This window comes from Muntiacus reevesi, chromosome 2, assembly GCF_963930625.1.
Source record: "Muntiacus reevesi chromosome 2, mMunRee1.1, whole genome shotgun sequence".
NCBI classification, from domain to species: Eukaryota; Metazoa; Chordata; class Mammalia; order Artiodactyla; family Cervidae; genus Muntiacus; species Muntiacus reevesi.
In genome coordinates this window covers 202,046,482-202,073,621 of record NC_089250.1, presented here as the reverse complement: position 1 = coordinate 202,073,621, position 27,140 = coordinate 202,046,482, and the positions used below count along the sequence as shown (strand labels likewise).

Here is a 27,140-nt window from a genome sequence, read left to right as displayed (position 1 = left end):
ATGAGAACAAGAGAATTCTCAAGTTCGAGCTGGATTCCATTATCTTCCAAGGTTCCTAGTCTTCCTCTTGGTTCAACAGGAGATATTAGCAAATATCAGAGAGGTGTGAAAGGCATGTTAGTACCCATGGCAATACTCTTCCTGAAAAACTGGAAGAAAAATGAATAGTGAGTGACTTTCTTTTGGTGGGTTGTGGTTGTTTAGTTGCTCAGTCATGTCTGATTCTTTGAGACCCCATGGACTATAGTCTACCAGGCTCCTCTGTCCATGGGATTTCCCAGGCAATTCTACTGGAGTGGGTTGCCACTTTATTCTAAAGGGGATCTTCCCAACCCAGGGATCAAACCTGCTTCTCCTGCAAGTCTCTTGCATTGCAGGCAGATTCTTTCTCATTGAGTCATCAGGGAAGCTCTTGTAGTGGGATGTAATGTTATTTAATATTGCATCCTAGTACCAATTAAAATCATGTCAGACACCATCACATGTGTGGGTGTGCTCACACACAACCAGGAGTATGGGTTTTATACAGTGAAAAGGTGATCTTGAGGGATGGAAAGAGACGAGCTGGCAAAAAAAAAACCTAGATTCACCCTCACCAACTTCCCACTGAGACATTCATGGAAAAATACAACAATAAATGCAAATTTGCAGACAAAGAAGGCCAGGCCCTTCTGCGGCAAATTCTTAGTCACGGAAACTTAGGGCCCAGGGACTGGTATCAGCTAAAAGCAGGAAAGCTCTCTGCCTTGCGTGAGAACTATTTCAGGAGGTGCCCATGTAGACTTTACCATTTTATTCCTCTAATCAGTGCATCCCTTGCTGTACTCACTCAGGACTATGATGCTCAGTTTGAGAACTCAGCTATCACATCACTTCTTTTAAATGCGAAAGGAAATAAGAGACAAGAAAACCAAGGCAGTGGAAAGTGTTTTCCACTTTCTTTCAAGAAAGGAATGAAAAGGAAGCATATCATAGTAGTTAAAAGCACAGACTCCAGATCCCCTTTCTTCAGCTTCGAATTCTGGCTCAAATACTTAATAACTATGTGGTCTTGGATTGTAAATGATACTGACTCTGTTTTCTCATCTGTCAAGTGGGGATAATAAGATTGTCAGCTTCATAGGGTTATTATGCAGATTAAATAAATGTAAAAGGCTTTGAAATAGTGCCCAGTACCACCCAGTGTTCATTGGAAGGACTGATGTTGAAGCTGAAACTCCAATACTTTGGCCACCTGATGCAGAGAGCTGACTCATTTGGAAAGACCCTGATGCTGGGAAAGATTGAGGGCAGGAGGAGAAGGAGATGACAGAGGATGAGATGGTTGGATGGCATCACCAACTCAATGGACATGAGTTTGGGTACACTCCAGGAGTTGGTGATGGACAGGGAAGCCTGGCGTGCTGCAGTCCATGGGGTCGCAAAGAATTGGACATGACTGAGCAACTGAACTGACTGACTAACTGACCACCCCAGTAAGCAATGTGTAAAAGCAGAGACATCATTTTGCTGACAAAGATACATATAGTCAATGCTATGGCTTCCCTGGTGTCTCAGACAGTAAAGAATCTGCCTGCAGTGTAAGATCCGGGTTCGATCCCTGGGTCAGGAATATCTCCTGGAAAAGGGAAGGGCTACCCACTTCAGTATTCTTGCCTGGAGAATTCAATGCACAGAGAAGCCTGGTGGGCTACAGTCTGGGGCGGGGGGAGGGGTCTCAAAGAGTCAGACATGACTGAGCGGCTAACACTTTCACTTACATGGTTTTTCCAGTAGTCATGTATGGATGTGAGAGTTGGACCATAAAGAAGGTTGAGAACTGAAGAATTTATGCTTTTGAATTGTGGTGTTGGAGAAGACTGTTGAGATTCCCTTGGACTGCAAGGAGATCAAACCAGTCGATCCTAAAGGAAATCAGCTCTGAATATTCATTGGAAGGACTGATGCTGAAGCTGAAGCTCCAATACTTTGGCCACCTGATGCAAAGAGCCAACTCAATGCAAAAGACCTGATATTGGGAAAGGCTGAAGACAAAAGGAGAAGGGGACAGCAGATGATGAGGTCGTTAGATAGCATCACAATTCAATGGACATGAATTTGAGCAACCTCTGGGAGACAATGAAGGAGAGAGGAGCCTGGCATACTGCAGTCCACTGGGTTGCAAAGAGTTGGACATGACTTAGCAACTTAACAATGTTTGTTAAGTAAATTATGCGTGCGCGCTCGCGTGTGTGTGTGTGTGTGTGTGTGTGCATACTGCACAGATACATTTCTCTGCTTAAAGCATAGAAAGAAAATTCCTCCTGAGTCTTAAAAAACTACACTGGCTAAAAGTCTTCCAAGACATCAGAAATTCAGCTCAGGGTGGTATCACTGAAAGAAGAGAAAATCTAAGAACAACCAAAGTGCCATGTGGGAAATACAAATGAATCCACACAGCCTAACCTGGGGAAACAACAGGCCCGAAAAAGAACTCTTCTTGTCTTTTCATGAAAAACTATCTTCTAAGTGCAGTCAAAACTTATACAGCAAGAAACAAAGATGCAGCATTCACACTCATGGAGCACCAGCAGAAAATGCCCATGAAGAAGACACACTCTAGACAACAAAAGAAAATTTCTGAAAGCAAAAAGGTGTTATGCTCTCTTTAAAGTTTCAAAACCATACACTCGATGAGATCAGAAATAAAGCAAAACCTATAAAACAAATAACTTCAATGGAAAGCACTGTTTCAGATAAGCTAGAATGGATGGAAAACAAGAATAACATCAGAGAATTAAAATGTGCATTAGGCATGGTAAAGGAGCAGGTCATCTTCGGCGGACAAAAATATAATCATTAATGTGAGAGGACCATTGGGATGTCATAAAGGTGCAGAGAAACAGCAGAAGATGAAAACGTTGCAAGAGATGGAAAATTCACAGATGAACTTCTTTGTTCCTAAAGAAAAGGGCATAACACACAAAAGCAACATCCCCAGGTTTAGGAGAGCACCGCGGTGAAATGTTAGACACAAGGCCTGCATGCGCAGAGCTCACCATCCAGGATGGGAAGATCCTGGCAATGAGGTAAAATCCAACAGGGAGGACAGTCTACACTTCTCATCTTTCTACATTCTGCAAGTTCTACTGTTCTACTTCCGCACTCAACTAAATCAGTATTTTCTGAACTGAATCAGTATTTTCTGAACTGAAATCTCGGGGCAGGGCAGTATGGACAAAGCTTTCAATGCTATTGGCTCTTCTGGGTAAAAATAGTACTCTGGTCAAAGAAATCTGGACAAGAATATGCTAAATTAAACTAAAACCACATTCTTTACTGCACAATTTTAATGCTGAGACGTATTATGAATTTTGAAGACAGTGCAATATGATGCCGCATTTTCAAAATTCAGAAAGGGAAGAGGTTGTTTCTGGCTCATTCTTTTGACCATGATGCCACCCCTCCGCTGTCTCTTTCATCTCTCGTAACAGCTACTGACATCTTTTAGACACGGCTCAGAAATGCCAAGGTAGACCCTGAGCAAGCAAATGCCAGGATTGTAATATGTCAGGCTCTCACGGACGTGCCCTCAATGCTACACCCGCAGCCTTTAGAGCAGCTTGATATACAAATTACACATCCACACAAGCTGTCGGTGTGATTCTGCAAAACTCATGGTTGGGGAGACCACTGTCAACCTTGCAGGAGAACACTGAGATCCACAGGCTGGTCAGCCTGCAATCCTTCCCAGAACTTAAGTGCCTCCATTTATTTCTCCTGCCACTCTAGCACTGATAACCACAGAGCATGGGAAAGCCCAGAGCAGCTCCTTCTGCCTGCCTGCAGCTTCACTGGGACATGGATGATGTGTCCCTACGGAGCTACATACGGCAGCATGTCTACCTGGGATCTTGCTCCAAACCAGCAGCCTCTGCTCCCACTGGAATCCATTCATGGTGAGAGAGAGAGAGAGAGAGAGAGAGAGAGAGTGTGTGTGTGTGTGTGTGTGTGTGTGTGTTTGTATGTGTTTAGTCATGTCCGATTCCTTGTGACCTTATGGACTATAGCCTGCCAGTCTCCTCTGTTCATGGGATTCTCCAGGCAAGCATACCGGAGTGGGTTGCCACGCCTTCCTCCAGGGGATCTTCCCCACCCAGGGATGGAACCTGCGTCTCTTGCATTGCAGGTAGATTCTTTACCACTGAGCCACCAGGGAAGCCTCCAAACATCATCCCACCTTGTAAACTTCCCATATCCGTCCCCACCCACTGGGTTGGATCCTGGAATGATGAGATGGATCTGAAAGCCTCCTTTCTCAAACACCTCTAGTCCAGCCTTCCTCCTTTCTGTACGCGGTCCAGGTGTGCCTCTGAATAGCACACGATGATGCATTGAAGGTCTCCCCCTTCCCACCCCCACCCTCTCCCTGCTGCCCCAGAACTCATTTGTCGATTTCCGCCTTTCCTCCTCCTCTTGCTCTCTTCCTGTGGAATGGCTTGGTTGCTCCTTGGAGCCCCTGCAGAGTCCATGTAACAATTAGAGCAGCTCTGATGAAACATCTGGTGAGAGAGAAACAGGACTCACTTGGGGTGCAATTACCAGATGTAGGAAGTCCTGCTGGGTTTCTTCATCCAAGTAATACAGTATGCCCAGAACTCCAAGGCAGAGAAAAGCAGAGACCTTAGAGCTGGACTGCTTGGGTTGGAATTCTTGTAACACCACTGACTAACCGTGCAAATTGGGGTTACTCATTGAATCTCTCCGGTCTCAACTTCTTGATCTATAAATCGGAACTAGTAACAGATCATGAAGGCAACCAAACTGAAGACAGTGAGATTGGTTAAATGATTCTTGCATTAATCCAAGCAAAAAGTAGTAAGACCAGGATTGAGGCAGTGACAGAGAGGATGAAGATAAGGAGGTAGAATTTGTAAATTACTTACAGGAGGTCAAATGGCACAATATGGTGATCAAGTGACCACTGGGAGGGAGTGCAGGCAGAAGAGGTGGAGTCAGATGAGAATGAAACAATTCACGTGTAGTTTCTAATTTTATACCTGGGGTAGTCAGTAACAGTGTAGTGTTAGTCACTTACACGTGCTCACTCACTCATGTCCGACCCCATGGACTGCAGTCCACCAGGCTCCCCTGTCCATGGGATTCTCCAGGCAAGAATACTGGAATGGATTGCCATTTCCTTCTCCAGGGGATCTTCCCGACCCAGGGACGGAACTCCAGTCTCCTGAACTGCAGGCAGAATCTTTACCATATGATCCACCAGGGATTTAGGTGTTAGTAACCAAGGCAGTTCACAAAAGAGATTCATATTTGCTGCGTGTGTGGCGGGGAGTAGTGTATTCCCAGGAGTTCTGTTGTAACGATGACTATCTTCTTTCATTTTTCTCACCACATTGTGGTTACAATCCTCAGATGAGGAAACTGTGTCTTGTTACCTTCCTACTCCTCAATCCAGCCCCAGGAGGAAAATGTTCTTCTCTTAACTTGAATCATGTAACAAAGTAACTGAGCATCAGAGAGGGAAAGCAACTGGCCCACAATCACAGAGCACATCAGCTAGGATTTATTTCTTTTTTTGGTGATTTTTATACATTCCTTGTTTATTGTTTGCTTTCCAAGCTCTTTTTGATTTTTTAAAAATTTTATTAAAGTATAGTTAACTCACAATGCTGTGTTAGTTTCAAGTGTATAGCACAGTGATTTAATTTTATCTATCTATACCTGTTGTTGTTGTTTAGTCGTGAAATTGTGTCTGACTCTTTTGCGACCCATGGACTGTAGCCCACCAAGCTTGTCTGTCCATGGAATTCTCCAGGCAAGAATGTTGGAGTTGGCAGCCACCCCTTTTCCAGGGGATCTTCCCAACCCAGGGATCGAACCTGGGTCTCCTGAATTGCAGGTAGATTCTTAAACATCGGAGCCACCAGTGAAGCCCATATCTATCTATCTACTTATCTACCTATATTCTTTTTCAGATTCTTCAGCTGGGATTTCAACCCAAGGATGAGCCTCCTTGAATTGTCAGCCTTCCAGTATTACACATCACCTCTCAAATACATTCTACCAGAAGAGGCATTCTGAATATTATCGTCTGTGTCATCTTCCTGCATGAAATAGTTCAGAGTCCTCTACATAATTTTGTTTGAACCCTTCTTTGTATAAGCTACCTCCAAGGTGTTTTACATAGTATGCATTGGTCACGGCTCTTTTACAAACCTGTGTGAGCAGTATGTTTGCATGGCGTGGCTTCTGTGTCTAATGACAGTGTTGAAAGCTACAACATGCACAGATAGATATGTATACAGGAACACACAGCAATACCATTTTAACATCAAAGCACACGTGCCTTAGAAGAAGCATAGCCTATTTTTAACTCTCGGGCACTATTTGCTTAGCTGATAGCTAAGTGAAATTGGGGAGTGTTAGAAAGCTGTGAATATTGTTCAATATTAATATTATAGGTTACCTGGGAACAGGGGATTTTATGGTATAAAATGAGACTGCCCAAATCCAGCTAAGGGCTTAAAAAGTCCAAACCACTCTAAATACTGATTTTACTCAATTGTGCAATTTAAAACATTCCTATTTCCCCGAAGAGGAGTCATTCCTGAGGAAAATTGTGAAAATGGAATGCAAAAAAGAAGAGAGGCGAAAAAGTAATATTGCAGATCTGCAGCGGACAGAGTTCACTTTCATCTTTGGGGAAATATCTTTCCACCTCCCGAAAAAGAGAGCTGCAAATAATGGTTCTCCCAATGAAGCCATCCCAGCTGGATCATGCTAAAAAGCTTTTAGGAGCGAAGCAGTAAGTAAATTCAACTGTTCAGATGCATTTGGATGTAATCCTAAAGCAGTAGCCCGGGTAATCGCCAAGCCATCAACAACTAAAAGGATTGAGACTATTAGATGCGGACAACAGAAAAATAATGGATGTTAAAGAGGTCGGGAAACAGAAGTGATTGCATTCACCCACCACATAGCTCTAAAGCTGATGATGGGAGAACTGAAGCTCCATTTTCTAACCACCGAACTATTAACACACACACACACACACACACACTGACAAACGTCAGCATCAGTTTTATCCTGTAGGTGGTTGAACAGTTCTTCTTCAATGTTTTGAAACAGAAGAGGGCTTTGGTTTTTTACTCATCTCAGAGTAGAAGGAGAAGGATGTCTTTCTTCTCTGCCAATAGCTCAGACTGGGAGGATTGGATGCTGGGGCATCAAAGGTTCCAGAACCTTGGAGTCAGGATGCTGGAACATACGGCAGGCAGGGACACACAAAATATCTATCCATGATCTTACAGGATTTTTGAAGAAGAGCCAGTTCTGCTTCTCCAGCCAAGTTTCTGCTACTTGCCAGGAACATCACGCTTCAATAGATCTGGGATCCTTGCAGTATGAACCCATAAAGGCTGCCAGTTGCTTGTTGAAATATAGAATCTCAGACAAAGGTCCCAGTGTATCAAGGCAGAATTGCTTGATTTGGGCAAGGATTCTTATGCCTTTGACCTTGAGGATTACCATGGTCATCAGTGGCATCAGAAGTTGTGGTCTGAGTGGGGAAAATATTAAATTCCAGGCTCCTTGAAGTTATTATGATATAGAGCAAGGGTCAGCAAACTACTGCCTACCGCCTCCTGGCCAAATTTGACTGCCCCTTTGGCAAATAAGCTTTTAACTGGACCACAGTCATGTTCATTTATTTTTGTCTTTGAATAGTTGCCACAAACACCACATGGCTCACAAAATCAAATATTTACTATCTGGCTCTTTACAGAAAAAGGTGGCTCTTCTCCAAGGTAGATCAATGGTTTTCAATCATTTCTATGCATCAAAATCATTTACAGATTTTTTTTTTTTAATGTCACTTCTCCAGATCTATTCCCAGAGATTCTGAATCACCTCACCTGGGGCTGGAATGGGATATAGGTATTATTTAGAAGGTGGTTCAGATGATTCAATGCACAGACAGGATGAAGACTACTGCTATAAAAGGAGACTGCACATGGTTTGTGAACAGGTTGAAAAGAATTTGCTCCATAGTCCGATCTCCCCACAGCTGAGTGTCTTTGGGTAGCCTATGTAACGTGTGTGTCTCAGTTGCCTTATCTATAAAAAAGAGGTATCAATGATCAGTTGGTTGGCCGAAGTGTTATGAAGATTAGAGACAAGGAATGCATACCTCCCAAGACACAGCTTAGCACCTAGGAAATCTACATAAGTAGTGGGGGTGATGAAGGTGATGGTAAAGATGACAACTGTGATGGAGGGTGATGCCTAGGGCTTTAATAATGCAATTATGTGTGCATTCATTAAGCACCAGCTCTGTGTTTGAGAAGGGGAAACCGAGATAAGTAAGACATTGTGATGACCTTCTGAAGGAGCTCACAGCCAAGTGAGCTTGGCTCACGCATAAAAAGATATTGACTGTAACAGGAAAGAAAAACAGGCAAAGAATATGGGCAGACAAGTCACAGAAGAAGAGAAACTCAATTCCAATAAATATACACAAACAAGTTCAACCTCAGTAATAATCAGGGAAATGAGAAATAAAATGTGAGACATTTTCTCCCAGGATACATGAAAATATTAAAAATACTGCAAATATTCTGCTTTCATGGAAGTGTAATTTTATAGACTTTTCAGAGGGTGAATAATCAAGTTAATATCTGTCTTCTTTTCAAATCTTCTATTTCTCTTCTAGGTGTCTCATCTGTAGGAATATATATGCACTTGCGTGGCAGGGTTACAACAATAGAAACCATCCAAATATCCCATAAGATGGGGAATGGCTAGCTAAGTCATCACTCTATACAATTTATTGAGATGTTCTTTTTAAAATGAGGAATGCATACAGGTTTAAAACAGACAGTCACCCAAAGTATTTTATGGTGATGTTGCAAAGAATAGAAAATGCCAAAACCCACTTATAATAAAGCACACATACCTACACACAAAACAAGACTTAACATTTTTATCCTCTTGTGCATATGTAAATTCCCAGACAAGATTCCTTCTGGGAAAGAAAGGTAGATTTAGAGTAGAACAGAGAAGATCTTTCACTTCACCTATGTTGTTTGAATATTTAATCATGTGAATGAATGTATTCATGTACTTCTTATATACATTAAAAAATAAAAAACAGGACAATAATTCAATATGGCAAGTATTATAATAAAAGGGTGTGTAAAGTATGATGGTGCTACTAAAAAATAAATTCTGATGGGGTGGATGGAGAAGCAGAGATGCCACAGAGCCAGGATAACACGGAGTTAGGTTTTGAAGGATGAGCCATGTGAGAAGTTGATGGCAGGCATCCCAGGCAGGGGATGAGGGGACCATAAGTAGAAGCTCTGGGCCATGGATATAAACACTTCCATTCATTTGTTCATTTATTCACTCAACATATATTTCAGTATCTCTTCTGAGCACCAGAACATTTTGGTGCTGGACATACAGTGGGAAAAACAACAACAACAACAACAAAGGTCCCTGGTTTCATGTTGCTTCTGTTTTAATCGGTCTAAACATTAGTCTGTCTAGACATTCCAGGAAAGCAAAGTCAAGTGGGCCTTAGGAAGCACCACTATGAACAAAGCTAGTGGAGGTGATGGAATTCCAGTTGAGCTATCACAAATCCTAAAAGATGATGCTATGAAAGTGCTGCACTCAATATGCCAGCAAATTGGGAAAATTCAGCAGTGACCACAGGACTGGAAAAGGTCAGTTTTCATTCCAATCCCAAAGAAAGGCAATGCTAAAGAATGTTCAAATTACCACACAATTGCACTCATCTCACACGCTAGCAAAGTAATGCTCAAAATTCTCCAAGCCAGGCTTCAACAGTAGGTGAACTGTGAGCTTCCAGATGATCAAGCTGGATGTAGAAAAGGCAAAGGAACCAGAGATCAAATTGCCAACATCCACTGGATCATCAAAAAAGCAAGAGAGTTCCAGAAAAACATCTATTGCTTTATTGACTATGCCAAAGCCTTTGACTGTGTGGATCACAATAAACTATGAAAGATTCTTAAAGAGATGGGAATGCCAGACCACCTGACCTGCCTCCTGAGAAATCTGTATGCAGGTCAAGAAGCAACAGTTAGAACTGGACATGGAACAACAAACTGGTTCCAAATTGGGAAAGGAGTACATTAAGGATGTATATTGTCACCCTGCTTATTTAACTTATACGCAGAGTACATCATGTGAAATGCTGGGCTGGATGAAGCACAAGCTGGAATTAAGATTACCAAGAGAAATATCAATAAGCTGTGATACACAGATGACACCACCCTTATGGCAGAAAGTGAAGAACTAAAGAGCCTCTTGATGAAAGTGAAAGAGGAGAGTGAAAAAGTTGGCTTAAAAGTCAACATTCAGAAAACTAAGATCATGCCATCCAGTCCCATAACTTCATAGCATATAGATAGGGAAACAATGGGAACAGTAAGAGATTTCATTTTGGGGGTCTCCAAAATTACTGCAGACGGTGACTGCAGCCATGAAATTAAAAGATGCTTGCTCCTTGGAAGAAAAGCTATGACCAACCTAGATAGCATATTAAAAAGCAGAGACATTACTTTGCCAACAAAGGTCCATCTAGTCAAAGCTATGGTTTCTCCAATAGTCATGTATGGAAGAGAGAGTTGGATTATAAAGAAAGCTGAGCACTGAAAAATTGATGCTTTTGAACTGTGGTGTTGGAGAAGAGTCTTGAGAATCCTCTGGACTGCAAGGAGACCAACAAGTCAATTCTAAAGGAAATAAGTCCTGGATATCATTGGAAGGACTGATGCTGAAGCTGAAACTCCAATATTTTGACCACTTGATGTGAAGAGCTGACTCATTGGAAAAGACCCTGATGCTGGGAAAGATTGAAGGCAGGAGGAGAAGGGGATGACAAAGGATGAGATTGTTGGATGGCATCACCAACGTGATGGATGTGAGTTTGAGTAGGCTCTGGGAGCTGGTGACGGACAGGGAGGCCTGGTGTGCTGCAGTCCATGGGGTCGCAAAGAGTCAGACACAACTGACCAACTGAACTGAAGACAGCCAAGATAGAATCAAACAAGTAAAATGCAGTGTGATGGTGAGTGCTATCCAGAGGGAAAGGCGATGGGAAGGGCTGATTAGAAATGGGGTCCCCCAAATCAGTTAGGGTTACCTAACTATGGCTGTGCTTTGAGGCACCATAGACAGAGAGCTGAAGGAGCTGAGAGAACTAGCTATGGAGGGGAAGAACATTCCAGACATAAGAACATCAGGTGTCAGAGGACCTGATGCAGGGCTGATCTTGAGTCCCAGCAACAATGAAGAAAGCATGCTGGTGTGGACCTGTAAGAGGACTGGGGGTCAGAGGGCAGACAGACGCTGGGACAGGTCATGTAAAGCTTTGTAAAATATGAAAAGGACTTTGGATTCTTTCTGAATGATGGGGGTCCCTGGAGGCTTTTGAACTGAGCAGCGGCTTGATCTGTTACACATTTTAAAAGATTCCTCTGGCTGCTCTGCTGAGAAGACTCCAGGGGCAAGGGTAGAAGTAGAGAGATCCATTGGGAGGGTCCTGTGTTTGTAGGAGCTGCTAAGGGTCTGGACAACTGGGTCTGCAGGGACTGGATCATTCGATACAAGTGTGCAAAAGAGGACCTCGGCAGCCTGTGGACATTGTTGATGCCTCTTTTTTAGGTGGGTGCACACATGCTAAGTTGCTTCAGTCATGTCCTATTCTTTGCAACCCTATGGACTGTAGCCTGCCAGGCTCCTTTGTCCATGGGATTTCCCCGGTAAGAATACTGGAGTGGGTTGTCGTACCCTCCTGCAGGGGATCTTCCTGCCCCAGGGATTGAACCCATGTCTTTTATGTCTCCTGCACTGGCAGACAGGTATCAGATTCCTAATCCTCTTCAACAAACCTGCCCATGTCATTGCAGAACCCAGGGTAAGAGTATAAACCAAGACCTCTATACCATATGCCAAGGCATCTGAAAGTTTTAAAGCAATCTCATGGCAACCCATTCCAGCATTTCTGCCTGGAGAATCCCCATGAACAGGGAGCCAGGTGGGCTACAGTTCAAGGGGTCGCAAAGAGCTGGACACGACTGAGCGACTAAGCACAGCACATTACTGTGTCCTATAAAATACACACTATTCTTGAAGACTTCTTGATGACCTGGAAGACCAAGTTCACATCTAGAATCCTCTAACATCTCAGGTTCCCTTGCCAAAACATGGCAGCATGAGGACAGCTGGTGCCTGGCTTACGGCTCCTGGATCTCTACCCTGTCTGTCCCCCACTTTTCTTTCTCCTGCCAGCTCTGTACCCCAACCCCCACACCCAACCCCCCCCCCATAGCCCCCCACTGTAGTGGCTTCTTGCACATGTGTGGGTATGTTGCAACCTGTGCATTAAAAATTGGTAGACAACTGGCTTTACATTTCCTCTGGCTTTGGTATGCAATGTGTTCTCAGGAAGACAGATCCAGGGAAGAGACAACTTGGGCAGGGAAATTCAGGTCCTCTGGTACCAAGAGAATGTTCCAGGAGGGAAAGTGCAGGCTGTGGTGAGCAAGTGCCATTGCCCCATGGTCTTCTTATCCCATGGAAAGACAGGCACTCGGAGAAGGGCTACAGTGGAGACCTCTCCACTGGGGGGTACAGAACCCAGGGTGAGGCTGCATCTTGCATGGGCTTCTTAATCAAGATGGCAAAGCTTAGGTCACGGCTCTGTACCCAAGGGACACAGGATCCTTCGATTGTTAACCCTACTAAGAAGTCACCCAGTGCAAGGGGCGTTTCTAGGAATTTGAATTGTGAATGGAGGGGCTGAAGGAAACATTGTGGTGCTGGTTTGTATGATCCACTGGTTCTTGAAGAGACGATGCCTTAACTGCTATTCTCTGGAATATTGGAGATCCTCTGGTTCCAGTCCTTTCTTAGGAAACTCTTTGTTCAGCTAAGCCTTCCATTCTGTGAGGTTTCCCCAATGCATTCTTTTTAAGGCTTGTATGGTTCAAGAGGTTAAGTATGGTGCCTGTAACCAAGACACCCTACAAGATGCAGGTCAGGTTACAAAGAATTTCATGTGTTAAGGCTTCCCTGGTGGTCCATTGGTTAAGAACTCGCCTTGCAATGCAGGGGATGTGGGTTTGATCCCTGGTCATGGAACTAAAATCCCACAAGCTGCTGAGCAGCTAAGCCCTCGTGCCACAACTAGAGAATGTGCGAACTGCACTGAAAGATGCCGCATGCCGCAACTAAGACCCAACACAGCCAAATAAGTAAATTTAAAAATATATATATTTTTGAAAAAAGAATTTCATGTGTCACATGACAGTGGGTGAACTTTAGCCCATCGAAAAGTGCAGGCTTTTAAAGAGAGGTTGGAGAAGGAGATGGAAACCCACTCCAGTATTCTTGCCTGGAAAATTCCATGGACAGAGGAGCCTGGCACACTGCAGTTCATGGGATTGCAAAGAGTCGGTCACAACTGAGCGACCGAGCACAAACGAGAGAGGAGGCCTAGGCTGTTTTTTTGTTGGTGGTGGTTTTGGTTTTATTTTCAATGTTTCTGGAGAAACACGGAAGTCGGATGGGAAGGGAAGAAAGTATTTCTGGCTTTCCTATCTCCGGCAGCCCTTTAATCGGTGCCATAAAGAGAGGCATTCATGAGGAAGTACAAGTTGAACCTCAAGAAAGAAAGAAGAAACATTCAGGTGAGCAAGATGCCAGGAGATTAATGATGGGCTAATGAGCTCATTTTCAGACAAGACCTAAGAACAAAAAGCTGCCTCCCAGGACCTACAGATTGGGCAGCATCACATCAAACCCCAGTTCAATTCTAGAAAACATTGTGGAACAGATGGTTTTTGAGCAGAGAGAAGCCAACAGAGGTTCAGTAGTGACCCAGCCATGCCAGACTCCTGTCAGCCCCAGCCTTCCCTTGTCCTGTTTAGCTGCACAAACTGAAATGCTGTAGCAATAGGCCATGTGTTAGGTGCCTCAGCCTCACTAGCTACTGTGCTCTTAATGGGGCTGCCATGAACTTAGAAGACATGTCTTGATTCCATTCAGCTGAAGCTTCTCCCTGAACCTTCCAGGTCTCCTAGTCTCTTGCTGGAATCAGTACTTCAGTCCACCTGTATAGGGTCAGGAAATTACCAACCACTTATGAAGTTATCCCTTTGAGAAATTCTCCCTGAGGGACTGCCCTTAGGGTGAATGTCTGCTGTCTTTACCTGGCCAGTATCCACTTCCTCCAAGACTAGTAAAAGCTCTGTATCTGACCTTGAGAAAAGACCATTTCTCCAATCTCAGTTCCCATGCTCAGTGGAGTGAGAGGTGAGGGGGAGTGTTGACTTTGCCTCCATCTCAGAGCTTCATCTTTGTCATCTGCTGGTAAAGAATTCACCTATAATGCAGAAGACCCGGTTTGATTCCTGGGTCAGGAAGATTGCCCTGGAGAAGGGATAGGCTACCCACTCTAGTATTCTTAGGCTTCCCTGGTAGCTCAGACAGTAAAGAATCTGCCTGCAATGTGGAAGACCTGGGCTCGATCCCTAGGTGGGGAAGATCCCCTCTAAGAGGGCATGGCAACCCACTCCAGCATTCTTGCCTGGAGAATCCTCATGGACAGAGGAGCCTAACAGGCCACAGTCCATGGGGTTGCAAAGAGTTGGACATGACTGAGTGACTAAGTATATGAGGACAAGGTCAATGGCAAGATGATGGAGTCAGGAGTGCACTGGGGAGCATTCCTGAGACTCACTCTGAGGAAGAGTTGGCATGCAACAAGACCAGTTGGGAGACTTGAGTGTTTTGAGGATAGAAGATGGCAGTTTGGACTAAAATACTGGCAGGAGTAAGAGAAGTAAATTGACTCGAGGTACTTCTAAGAACTAAAATCAACAGGCTGGTGATGAATTGTGTATGGGAGGTTGAGGCAGAGAGAGATGCTGCGAATGATCCAAGCTTGTGCTCTGTGCAACTGAATGGATGCTGGAGACGTCACCAACAGAGGAAAACCTCTGAAAGAGAATCAGATTTGAGGAAGGGATTCATGAGGAGCAGATTTGGAATATTCTGAGACTTCCTAAGAGGAAGGGTTTACAGGTAGGTGGATATACAAATATGGAAGACTGAGGATATGTCTGGGTTGGAGCTATTAACTTGCCAGTCTGTGTACACAGCTAAAGATATGCACAAGGAAAAGTGAGGAAAGAAGACACAGACCAACTTGGTAACTGCACCCCCACCCCGTGTTTACTCTGAAAACTCTTTCTTTCAATGTTACATGCATGCTGCTAGTTTTCCTCGCTTTCAAAAGGTACCCACCCATGACTTGTTCCTACTTAATTCAACCTTATCATCACTATGACTAGCCTCTGGGGATGGCAGTTTGGCTTTGTTAACTACTTTCCATGGCACAAATATAACAATGCCTTGCATAGGAATGGCTCAAAAGATATGACTAGATGATAAGGCTAATTTTGCTTTTTTTTTTCTTAAATTGCTTTTCCTAATGGACAGTCCCTCCATCTCCCACGTCAAGGAGCATCACCAGTTTGGGGATTATGTATCAGGGCCAAAGTGGACAAGTTAGGTTATGTCTTGTGGATAGGGATCCAAGACACAGAACACCTTGGAGGCATTCAGGATGGAGAACAGGTTAACCTGGGGATATTATCGAGAGGGTTGGCAGGAAAAAAACCCCACAAAACTGATTTACTCTGTTCCTATATGACCCATAGAATAAGAGCAGGATCTACGACTTCTACCTCTTGTGTTCTCGGATCAACTGAAGTTGAGTACAATAAATGGGTGTCGAATGACTCTGTAGATGATGATGATTGTATGGAGCAGTGATGCAACTTAGCTGAGGATGCTGAAGATGTCATTTGGGCATTCCATGCATACATCAGCCTTCAATGCTGCCTGGTGGCTGGCTATCTGCATTTAACACCCAGCAGAGTCCTGCCCCTGATATCATGATATCCATGGTATCCATATCATGACCTCCAGCCAGTCCCTCCCTCACTCTGCCCTCTTCCCTGGAAACTGTGGAAGCCAGAGTCAGACAGCAGTGACTCCAGAAAGATCCCGGGAAAGAGGAAGAGGAAGAGGGGAAGAGACAGAAAGGTGAGACTCAGCCATCTACTGCAGCTCTCACTGTCTTTTCTGGGATCACCCAGAGCTGAAATCTGACTGTGGAGCCTGGGACTCTAGACAGTGGGGCCAAGGATGGGAGAACATTTATTAAGCAAGACAGTATGCAGCGTAATCTTACCAGCCCCTTCTCCTGTCTTTGTCCATGTGATACTCATCTTACACTGGTATTCTCACCAGATTTCTTTAGAGGTGAGGGAGTGAGGCTCAGAGAGGCTGGGGTCGATCGCCCAGGCTATACGCCAAGGAGCATATTTCAAACTCCAAGCCTGTGTTCTTTCCATTAGACTTGGTAGCTTCTCTCCAAGCTCCTAATGAGCAGGTCTCATCTCATATATGGATGTGAGAGTTGGACCATAAAGAAGGTCGAGTGCTAAAGAATTGATGCTTTTGAACTGTGGTGTTGGAGAAGACTCTTGAGAGTCCCTTGGACTGCAAGGAGATCAAACTAGTCAGTCCTAAAGGAAATCGACCCTGAATATTAATTGGAAGGAATGATGCTGAAGCTGAAGCTCCAAAACTTTGGCCACCTGATGTGAAGAGCAGACTTACTGGAAAAGACCCTGTTGCTCAGAAAGATAGAGGGCAAGAGGAGGAGGGGACAACAGAGGATGAAATGGTTGGAAGGCATCACTGATTCAATAGATACAAGTCTGAGCAAACTCAGAGAACAGGCAAAGGACAGGGAAGCCTGGTGTGCTGCAGTCCATGGGGTTGCAAAGAGTTGGCAACTGAACACCACCACCACCTCATATACAACCTCCAGGGAATGTAAAGAGAATACCTGAGCTCAAGCCACTTTTTCCCAATTTATGATGAGGCTACTTTGGGTCAGAAAGCAAATCAAAGTTCAAACCACTCCTCCCTCTGTCCACTCATGCTGCTGGTGGATTCGACCAAGAGCCCCCAGTTGACGTGCTTTCTAAATGATCACTCCTCCTGCCTTTTTTTTTTTTTTTTTTTTTTTTAAATTCAGGACCAATTTGCTCCTCTCTGCTTGCTGGGGATCTAACACTAGCCTAGCTGAAATGATGTCATGATAACCAGTGTTTGCCTCTGTACAGCCTGTTATTGGAGCAAGCCTTCCCCAGCTCCCTGCCTGGCTGGAATACACGCTTCCAGCAAGTGAAGTCCGACTGTGATTCATTCATTTCTATCAGAATAGGTTATTCTAAACCCATTCTGATAGAAATGAATGAGACATCTCTGCCTGAGGGGGTCGGGGCTGGAACTGCCCCTACTGCTGCACGGCTGGGAGCTGCTAAGGTATCTGTAGATAGCTGTAGCATCTCCTTTCCCTGGTTCTCCTGGAAGGTCCATGTGCCTGGGTTTATACTTCGGTTCCTCGGCCCCTCATTGCAGCATTGGATCCCTCCGCTCCATTCCAGCAGCAAACCTGGGCAGGGAGCAGGGACTGGCAGTCCTGCTCCAAACAGAGCTCTTGGCTGGACCCTCAGTATTCGCACCCACCTGCCTTCATAACATCCACAGCTGTCGTCTTCCTGAGTCTGCCGTGTAGGTGCCCATATCCACACTTGGCACTTTGCAGAAAACATGTTACTTTATTCTCTCAACAGTCCTTTCCTTCACAAATATTTACTCTGCATTTCCTGCGTGTGAGGCATGGCCCAAATGGAGGCAGCAATGAACAAAAAGCAGGCAACTCTCTACTCTTCTGGGGATCGTGTTCTTCAGTGGGCGAGCATCTCTTTATTTTTTTAAAAAATTAATTAATTTCTTTAAATTGGAGGCTAATTACTTTCTAGTATTGTGGTGGTTTTTGCTGCACATCAACATGAATCAGCCATGGGTGTACCTGTGTCCCCCCCCCCCCCCACATCCCTCTACGTTGGCCCAGAACATCCCACCTCCCTCTCCACCCCATCCCTCTAGGTTGGCCCAGGACACTGACTTTGAGTGCCCTGCTTCATGCATCGAACTTGCACTGGTCATCTGTTTAACATAAGGTAATACACATGTTTCAGTGCTATTCTCTCAGATCGTCCCACCCTCGCAGTGAGTGAGCATCTCTTAAACGGGCTTCACTGGTGGCTCAGACAGTAAAGAATCCGCCTCCCAGTGCAGGAGACTTGGTTTTGATCCCGAAGTCGGGAAGATCCCTTGGAGCAGGAAATGGCAACTCACCCCGGTATTCTTGCCTGGAAAAATCCATGGACAGAGAAGCCACGGGGTCACAAAGAGTCGGACATGAGTGAGCACACACAGACATCTCTTGAAATGGTAGTGTTATCTTCATTATTAAAGAGAAAATAAAGTTCAGAGTTTTCATAACTTGAAATCTCACATAGCTGATAAGTATAAGAGATGGAACTCAAGCATTGGTTTCTAAAACCAAAACCCACCTTCCTTCTATTACATGGGACCCCTTTGTGTTGTTGGCAGGCCTTCTTGAATCCTATGACTGAGAGTGTGAGATAGGATATAACAGCTAGCACATTCCCAGTGAAAGTGAAAGCATTAGTCGCTCAGTGGTGTCTGACTCTTTGCAACCCCATGGACTGTAGATCACCAGGCTCCTCTGTCCATGGGATTCTCCACGCAAGAATGCTGGAGTAGGTAGCCATCCCCTTCTCCAAAGGATCTTCCGGATTCAGGGATGGAACCCAGATCTCCTGCATGGCAGGCAGATTCTTTACCATCTGAGCCCGAGAGGCCCCCAGGCATGTTCCCAGGAAAGCTGCAAACTGGTTGTGATTGACTCTACAGGTCTCTGACTTAATCAGGTTATGCAGAGTGGAAGAGCATGATAATTCTAGAATATCCACAGCAGGCCTCCTATGCATGTAGGCAGGTGTTGCTTCAGGGGCTTTATTTGCATTGATTCGTTTTCTCTTCATAACTAACCTACAAATATGGGTACTTTTAGGATCATTTCCTTTTTACAGATGAAGAGACTAAGGGATGCAGTGTGTGTGAAACGCTTCCCAGAGTCACCGAGCTGGGGAGGGGCAGAACTGGGTGTGACCCAAGGCTGGCTGGGCCCAGGGCTAGTTCTTGGGCACTCCTGGCTGCGTGAAAGATGAGATGCAGTTGCTCTCCTGCTGAAGGAAGTCTGCATCCCCAGACGTCCCTCGGGCCATGCTAGCCACATCACCCGCTCTCAAGTTTGGAGGGTCTTGCTCTCATAAAGAACAAGAGATTTGAAGGACCAGGAATCTGGTTTTGATAGACAGGCAGGGAAAAGGTGTACTTGGCAAAGAGGACAGTGTGAGCCAAGGTGCAGAATGCATCTCGGTTTCTAAAAAAGACAAGTCAGAGGATCATTCATCACTCATTTGGACACTGAACACAGAAATGGAGTCACCCAACCAGGAAGAGCTCCTCTCTGGTAAATCCCTTCTGGTAAATCCTTTCCCTCCTGGGACTGGGGCAGAGATAGACCAGGGGACTCTGAAAGGCAGAAGCAGCTACATACTTGGCAGGGCCCAATGCAAAGGAAAAATGTGGGGACCTCTGTCAAAAATTATTAACAATGTCAAGACAGCAACAGAGCAGATCATTAAACCAAGAGTGGGGCTCTTCTAAACGCAAGTCACAGAGACTTCCCTGGTAGTCCAGGGAAACCCTCCTCACATCCAATGTAGGGGGCACAGGTTTGATCCCTGGTCAAGGAAGTAGATCTCACATGCACAACTAAGACTCAACACAGCCAAGTAAATAAACAAATGTAGGGTGCAGCGCCCCCAAGCCAGTCCTGCCCCCGCATCCCTCTGAGCTACAATGACATTATCACCTCCCTTATCTTTTCCTCAAGGCAGTTCTGGGAACTGAATATCATCACATCCAAGTTCCAGGTAAAGAAACTGAATCTCCAAAGCCAAGAAGGATGTGCTCAAATTCTCAGAATTAATGAGTAACTGCATCAAGGTCAGAACAATAATAAAATGACAACCAACAGTTAACATTTGTGGAGCTTCAGAACTCAAAGCTGATTCTCTAAGCCAACATCCACGTTTGTACACACACATTGCCCACTCTGTCTCCTGCCTGTAGCTCGGGGCTCCTGTGTCTAATGCAGAGCTGAGATGGTTTCATGCATGGATTATAAAGTCTGACCTGGACCACTTCGGTTTTTGCCCAGAGATGGAATCAACACATGTATTAACAGCTGACCAGTGCCATGAATGCCTTCCTCAAAGCTGGGTGAAGAGTTCCAAGAGGAAACAACGGGTAGCATCTTTATAAACTGCTATTGCTTCCAAGTCAGCCTCAGCCTCAGATTGGCACAGGGACCAGGCCATCATACTCTATTCAACACAGAGTTGGAGGGCTTGCTTTTCTTGATAACTAGACAAGCCTGGTTAGAGTTTTCTATTTAATTATCACAACTTTTTTCTTCCCCGATGGTGCAGTGGTAAAAGAATCTGCAATGCAGGAGACCTAGGGAGATGTGGGTTCCATCCCTGGGTGGGAAGATCCCCTGGAGAAGGAAATGGCAACCCACTCCAGTATTCTTGCCTGGAGAATCCCATGGACAGAGGAGCTTGGTGGGCTACCATCCAAGGGGTCACAAAGAATCGGCCATGACTGAGAATGTGCGTGCGCGCGCGCACACACACACACACACACACACACACACACACATCACAATTTATAAAGTGAGTTTAAAAATATAGCCCCTTATTCATACTCATTCTGTTACCCTATTCAGTCTATCTAGTTAAATATTAAGACTTTCTTATCCAGATCATTTCTTTCCTGTGTGGTGCAATCTAGCCATACCCTTAGATGAGTAATGTGTTTAAGACCAAAGGCTCAGCATAATTGAATTTAGGTCCATCCCCTGGTGTTATCAGAGGTGTCAGCTCAAGCAAGTATTGTTGTGTGTATGCTCAGTTGCTCAGTCATTTCTGGCTCTTTGGGACCCCATGGACTGTAGCCCACCAGGCTTCCCTGTCCATGGGATTTTCCAGGCAAGAATACTGGAGTGGGTTGCCATTTCCTCCTCTAGGAGATCTTCCCAACCCAGGGATCAAACTCACATCTCCTGCATTTCCTGCACTAGCAGATGGATGCTTTACCACTGAGCCACCTGGAAAGTCTCAAGCAAGTATCAAACCTCTCCTAAGCCTCCGTGGAGGACAGAGAGGTCTGGCGTGCTGCAGTCCATGGGGTGGCAAACATCAGACATGACTCAGCAGCTGAACAGCAACAAAGCCCCATCTCTCCAAGTCTGCTGAGATTAAATTCGTAAATGTGTAAGTCTGCGGTGATTTCAAGAACTACATCTGATGGATATTCAAGTCCTTCCACAAGATCTGCTATGAGGTTTGAAAGCTGCAAACACTCAAATAAGCACAATCACATTTAATGAGTGCTTGCAATATGCATGGTACTGTTCCAAGTGCTTTATAGCCTATTCCTTTAGGAGGCAAGGACCATCTTCATCATCCCCATCCTACAGATGTGAAAACTGAGGTACAGAGATGTTAATTCACCTTGAGGGGACTGGGTTTAGGTGCAGGCAATGTGGGTTCCATCGTGGTTATCTGGGTCATGTAGATATTTTTTGTATAGTTCTGTGTATGCTTGCCACCTCTTCTTAATATCTTCTGCTTCTGTTAGGTCCATACCATTTCTGCCCTTAACTGTGCCCATCTTTGCATGAAATGTTCCTTTGGTATCTCTGATTTTCTTGAAGAGATCTCTAGTCTTTCCCGTTCTATTGTTTTCTTCATTTCTTTGCATTGATAGCTGAGGAAGGCTTTCTTATCTCTCCCTGATATTCTTTGGAACTCTGCATTCAAATGGGTATATCTTTCCGTTTCTCCTTTGCCTTTAGCTTCTCTTTTTTTCTCTATTTGTAAGGCTATTTGTAAAGCTATTCGTAAGGCCTCATCAGACAACCATTTTGCCTTTTTGCATTACTTTTTCTTGGGGATGGTCTTGATCACTGCCTCCTATACTGTGTCACGAACCTCCATCCATAGTTCTTCAGGCACTCTGTCTATCGGATCTAATCCCTTGAAATCTATTTGACTCTTTCACTGTATAATTGTAAGGGATTTGATTTAGGTCATACCTGAATGGTCTAGTGGTTTTCCCTTCTGTCTTCAATTTAAGTCTGAATTTGGCAATAAGGAGTTCATGATCTGAAAAACAGTCAGCTTCTGGTCTTGCTTTTGCTGACTGTATAGAGCTTCTCCATCTTTGGTCGCAAAGAATACAATCAATCTGATGGTCCATCAATATTGACCATCTGGTTAGGTCCACGTGTAGAATCTTCACTTGTAGAATCGTCTCTATGACCAGTGCGTTCTCTTGGCAAAACTCTGTCAGCCTTCGACCTACTTTGTTCTGTCCTCCAAGGTCAAATTTGCCTGTTACTCCAGGTAGCTCTTGACTTCCTACTTTTGCACTCCAGTGGCCTATAATGAAGAGGACACCTTTTTTGGGTGTTAGTTCATTAAGATCTTGTAGGTCTTCATAGAACCGTTTAACTTCAGCTTCTTCAGCATTACTGGTTGGGGCACAGACTTGGATTACTGTGATATTGAATGGTTTGCCTTAGAAATGAGCAGAGATCATTCTGTCATTTTTGAGATTGCATCCAAGTACTGCATTCTGGACTCTTTTCTTGACCATGATGGCTACTCCATTTCTTCTAAGGGATTCTTGCCCACAGTAGTAGATATAATGGTCATCTGAGTTAAATTCACCCATTCCAGCCCATCTTATTTAATTGATTCCTAAAATGTTGATGTTCACTCTTGCCGTCTCCTATTTGACCACTTCCAATTTGCCTTGACTCACAGACCTAACATTTCAGGTTCCTATGCAATATTGCTCTTTACAATATCAGACTTAACTTCCATCACCCATCAGATCCACAACTGGGTGTTGTTTTTGCTTTGGCTCCATCTCTTTATTCTTTCTGGAGTTATTTCTCCACTCTTCTCCAATAGCATATTGGGCACCTGCTAACCTGGGGAGTTCATCTTTCAGTGTCATACCTTTTTGCCTTTTCACACTGTTCATGGGGTTCCCAAGGCAAGAATACTGATGTGGTTTGCCATTCCCTTCTCCAGTGGACCACATTTTGTCAGAACTCTCCCCCATGACCCATCCATCTTGGGTGGCCCTACACGGCATGGCTTACAGTTTCATTGAGCTAGACAAGGCTGTGGTCCATGTGATCAGTTTGGTTAGTTTTCTGTGATTGTGGTTTTCATTCTGTCTTCTCTCTGATGGATAGGGATAAGAGGCTTATTGCAGCTTCCTGATGGGAAAGACTGACTGAGGGGGAAAATAGTCTTGCTCTGATGGGCAGGGTCATGTGCAGTAAATCTTTAATCCAATTTTCTGTTGATGGGCGGGACTGCTTATCATTAGGAATATTGCTAGAACAAAGCTAGTGGAGGTGATGGAATTCCAGTTGAGCTACTTCAAATCCTAAAAGATGATGCTGTAAAAGTGCTGCACTCAATATGCCAGGAAATTTGGAAAACTCAGCAGTGGCCAGAGGACTGGAAAAAGTCAGTTTTCATTCCAATCCCAAAGAAAGGCAACGCAGAAGGATGTTCAAACTACTGCACAATTGCACTCATCTCACACGCTAGCAAGTAATGCTCAAAATTCTCCAAGCCAGGCTTCAACAGTATGTGAACTGTGAACTTCCAGATGTTCAAGCTGGATTTAGAAAAGGCAGAGGAACTAGAGATCAAATTGCCAACATCTGCTGGATCATCAAAAAAGCAAGACAGTTCCAGAAAAACATCTACTTTTGCTTTATTGACTATGCCAAAGTCTTTGACTGTGTGGATCACAACAAACTGTGGAAAATTCTTAAAGAGATGGGAATGCCAGACCACCTAACCTGCCTCCTGAGAAATCTGTATGCAGGTCAAGAAGCAATAGAACCGGACACAGAACAATAGATTGGTTCCAAGTCAGGAAAGGAGTACATCAAGGATGTATATTGTCACCCTGCTTATTTAACTTACATGCAGAGTACATCGTGAGAAATGTTGGGCTTGATGAAGTACAAGCTGGAGTCAAGACTGCCAGAAGAAATATCAATAATCTCAGATACGCAGATGACACCACCCTTATGGCAGAAAGCTCAAAACTAAAGAGCCTGTTGATGAAAGTGAAAGAGGAGAGTGAAAAGTTGGCTTAAAACTCAACATTCAGAAAACTAAGACCATGGCATCTGGTCCCATCACTTCATGGCAAATAGATGGGGAAACAGTGGAAACAGTGACAGACTTTATTTTGGGGGGCTCCAAAATCACTGCAGATGGTGACTGCAGTCATGAAATTAGAAGACGCTTGCTCCTTGAAAGAAAAGCTATGACCAACCTAGATAGCATATTGAAAAGCAGAGACATTACTTTACCATCAAAGGTCCATCTAGTCAAAGCTATAGTTTTTCCATGTATGGATTGAGAGTTGGAGTATAAAGAACGCTGAGCGCTGAAGAATTTTTGAACTGTGGTGTTGGAGAAGACTCTTGAGAGTCCCCTGAACTGCAAGGAGATCCAACCAGTCCATCCTAAAGGAAATCAGTCCTGAATATTCATTGGAAGGACTGATGCTAAAGCAGAAACTCCAATACTTTGGCCACCTGATGCAAAGAACCGACTTACTGGAAAACACCCTGATGCTGGGAAAGATTGATGGAGGGAGGAGAAGGGGACAACAGAAGATGAGATGGTTGGGTGGCATCACTGACACAATAGACACGAGTTTGAGTAAACTCTGGGAGTTGGTGATGGACAGGGAGACCAGGCAAGCTGCAGTCCGTGGGGTCGCAAAGAGTCCCACACGACTGAGTGACTGAACTGAACCTGAATGTGAGTTCCAGACTTTGGGTTCTTCTGCACTGTGGGCAGATCCTTTACCATTGGGTTCTTAGCCAGAGCTTTTTACCCTTTAATGTATAGTACACACAGATCATCTGAAAATCTAGCTAAACCCAGCTTCTAGTTCAGGAAGTCTGGGTGGGGTTTGAGATACATTGCTAACAAGCTTCCAGATGATGACACTGGCCCATGAACCACACTTTTGAGTGCTGTGTGTGTGCTCCGTCATGTCCGACTCTTTGTGACCCCATGGGACTGTAGCCCACCAGGCTCTTCTGTCCACGGGATTCTCTAGGCAAGAATACTGGAAAGGGTTGCCATTTCCTTCTCCAGGGGATATTCCTGACTCAGGGATCAAACCCATGTCTTGTCTCCTGTGTGATTCTTCAGAGGAGCATCAGTGACAGTGTCTCACGGGGGTTCCTTAAAAATGCCATTCATCAGGTCCCATCCCAAGCCTCAAAGTCTGGGGGTGGGGTGCAGCGATCTGTGTTCACCAAGCCCTGCAGTAGATTCTAAGGAAATCTCAGGTTCTTAGAAATGCTAAGCCTCAGTCAAGCGGCTCCCACAGCCCCATCCTTTCTGGGCATCCATAGCGTGGCTATGGGAACACTCAGAGTGAGCCTTCTGCCTGCCTCAGGACTTTGATTCTTGCTGGAACCAGGGAGACACAGCAAAGGGTGCCAATGACTCCGAGTTTATCTATAATTCATGGGGCCCCCCTAAGGGACACTATTTCCTTAAATAGAAGCCAGGGCTGTCTGTTACACACCTTTAATCTTCCACTCAGGTCAAGATCAAGTGAGATAAAATTATCCCAGTTTGACTCAAGTCACCGCTTTGATTCCACTACCAATTGTCAAAGGTGACTGCCACTGTGTTCTCTGGACTTGACATCCCTTCTCAGAAGTTCCCCATGTCCTGTGCTTCAGGCATTCATAGACTTTGGGAGGATAAGGCTGGTAGGAGCTGGGTGTAGTTGGAGGGGGCTATCAGGGGAGCACAGACACTGCGCAGCTGTTATCTGGAGCACCAGAAGTGTTTTGACAGTTTTCGAGATGGACATTAAATCACACACTGGAGAGAGAGTGAAGTGGGTGTCAGTCAGGCTGGGGATGGGGGTGGTACAGCTGGTAAGTAGCAATCGCAGTGACTGTGTGATGGGACTCAGAATGAGAATCATAAATCTTGATTATTCTCTGTCTCAGCTGATTTGATCCAATGCCGTGGACAGGGAGAGAGTTCACATCTCGCTGGAAACCGCAAAAAAACTGATTAAATGTACAAACTGATATAAATAGCCCTCGATCCATGTTAATGTTCAAACTGTCACCACCAAGGAAAAGAGGTTGCATTTTGCAGATCGGGGATCTGTTTTGATAAGAAGAGGCATGCTGGACCCCTGGGAGCCAGAGGAACCCAGCGCCCTTTCTCTGTGTCTTCATTCTAGTTCCAGGAAATAGCTAGCTATCTCCGAGATGCCAGAATGCTAGCTGCTCTTATAATGAAGGCAATTAGTACAGCCAGCCCTCCTGATTCTGAGTGCCCTCCTGTTAAAATCAGGCACCCTATAGAAAAATGGAAATGCTGCATCGTTACCATAAAGCAGTAATTAAGTAAACCATTCAATTATGGATGAAAAAAGGCACTTGGATTAATAAGAATATTGTATGCTTAAGAGCATTAAAATACCAGCATATTACCATTTCTGCATACATAATGAATGAACTTGGAAACCAGAATGATTAGAATATAAAAATACTAAATGATGGTGCCCTTCCTCATAAACCACTGTTGCTGCTTGGGGTCTAGGGGTGGGGGAGGGGGATGGTGTGAACAGCACAAGACCCCTGGATACTCCCATCATTGCTTAGAAATAGAGGTTGAGGGGCAAGATGGGAAAAGAGATGAAAAAGGGAAATTGAGTAGCTGGCAGCATCTACTTGCAGGATGGGGCCGGAAGAGTTGTCAGCATCCGGATGACAAGATGAAAGGTAACCACGTGGAGCAGGGGTTGCATGCCCGCAGAGGCATCACTAACAGGTGAATTGGGCCAAAAGAAACGTAATGAGGGTGAGGTGACTTAATGAAAGTCAGCGACTCTCTGCTCCTCAGCTCCTGCCATTTTTCTGCCACCAGGAAGCA

At 44.6% G+C, this 27,140-nt stretch overlaps 1 protein-coding gene across 1 annotated transcript in view; it reads right to left on the bottom strand.

Moving 5' to 3' along the window:
• The window catches only part of HS3ST4 (heparan sulfate-glucosamine 3-sulfotransferase 4), a 469,325-nt gene that overhangs the window by 82,473 nt on the left and 359,712 nt on the right, over positions 1 to 27,140 (bottom strand). The window lies entirely within an intron of this gene.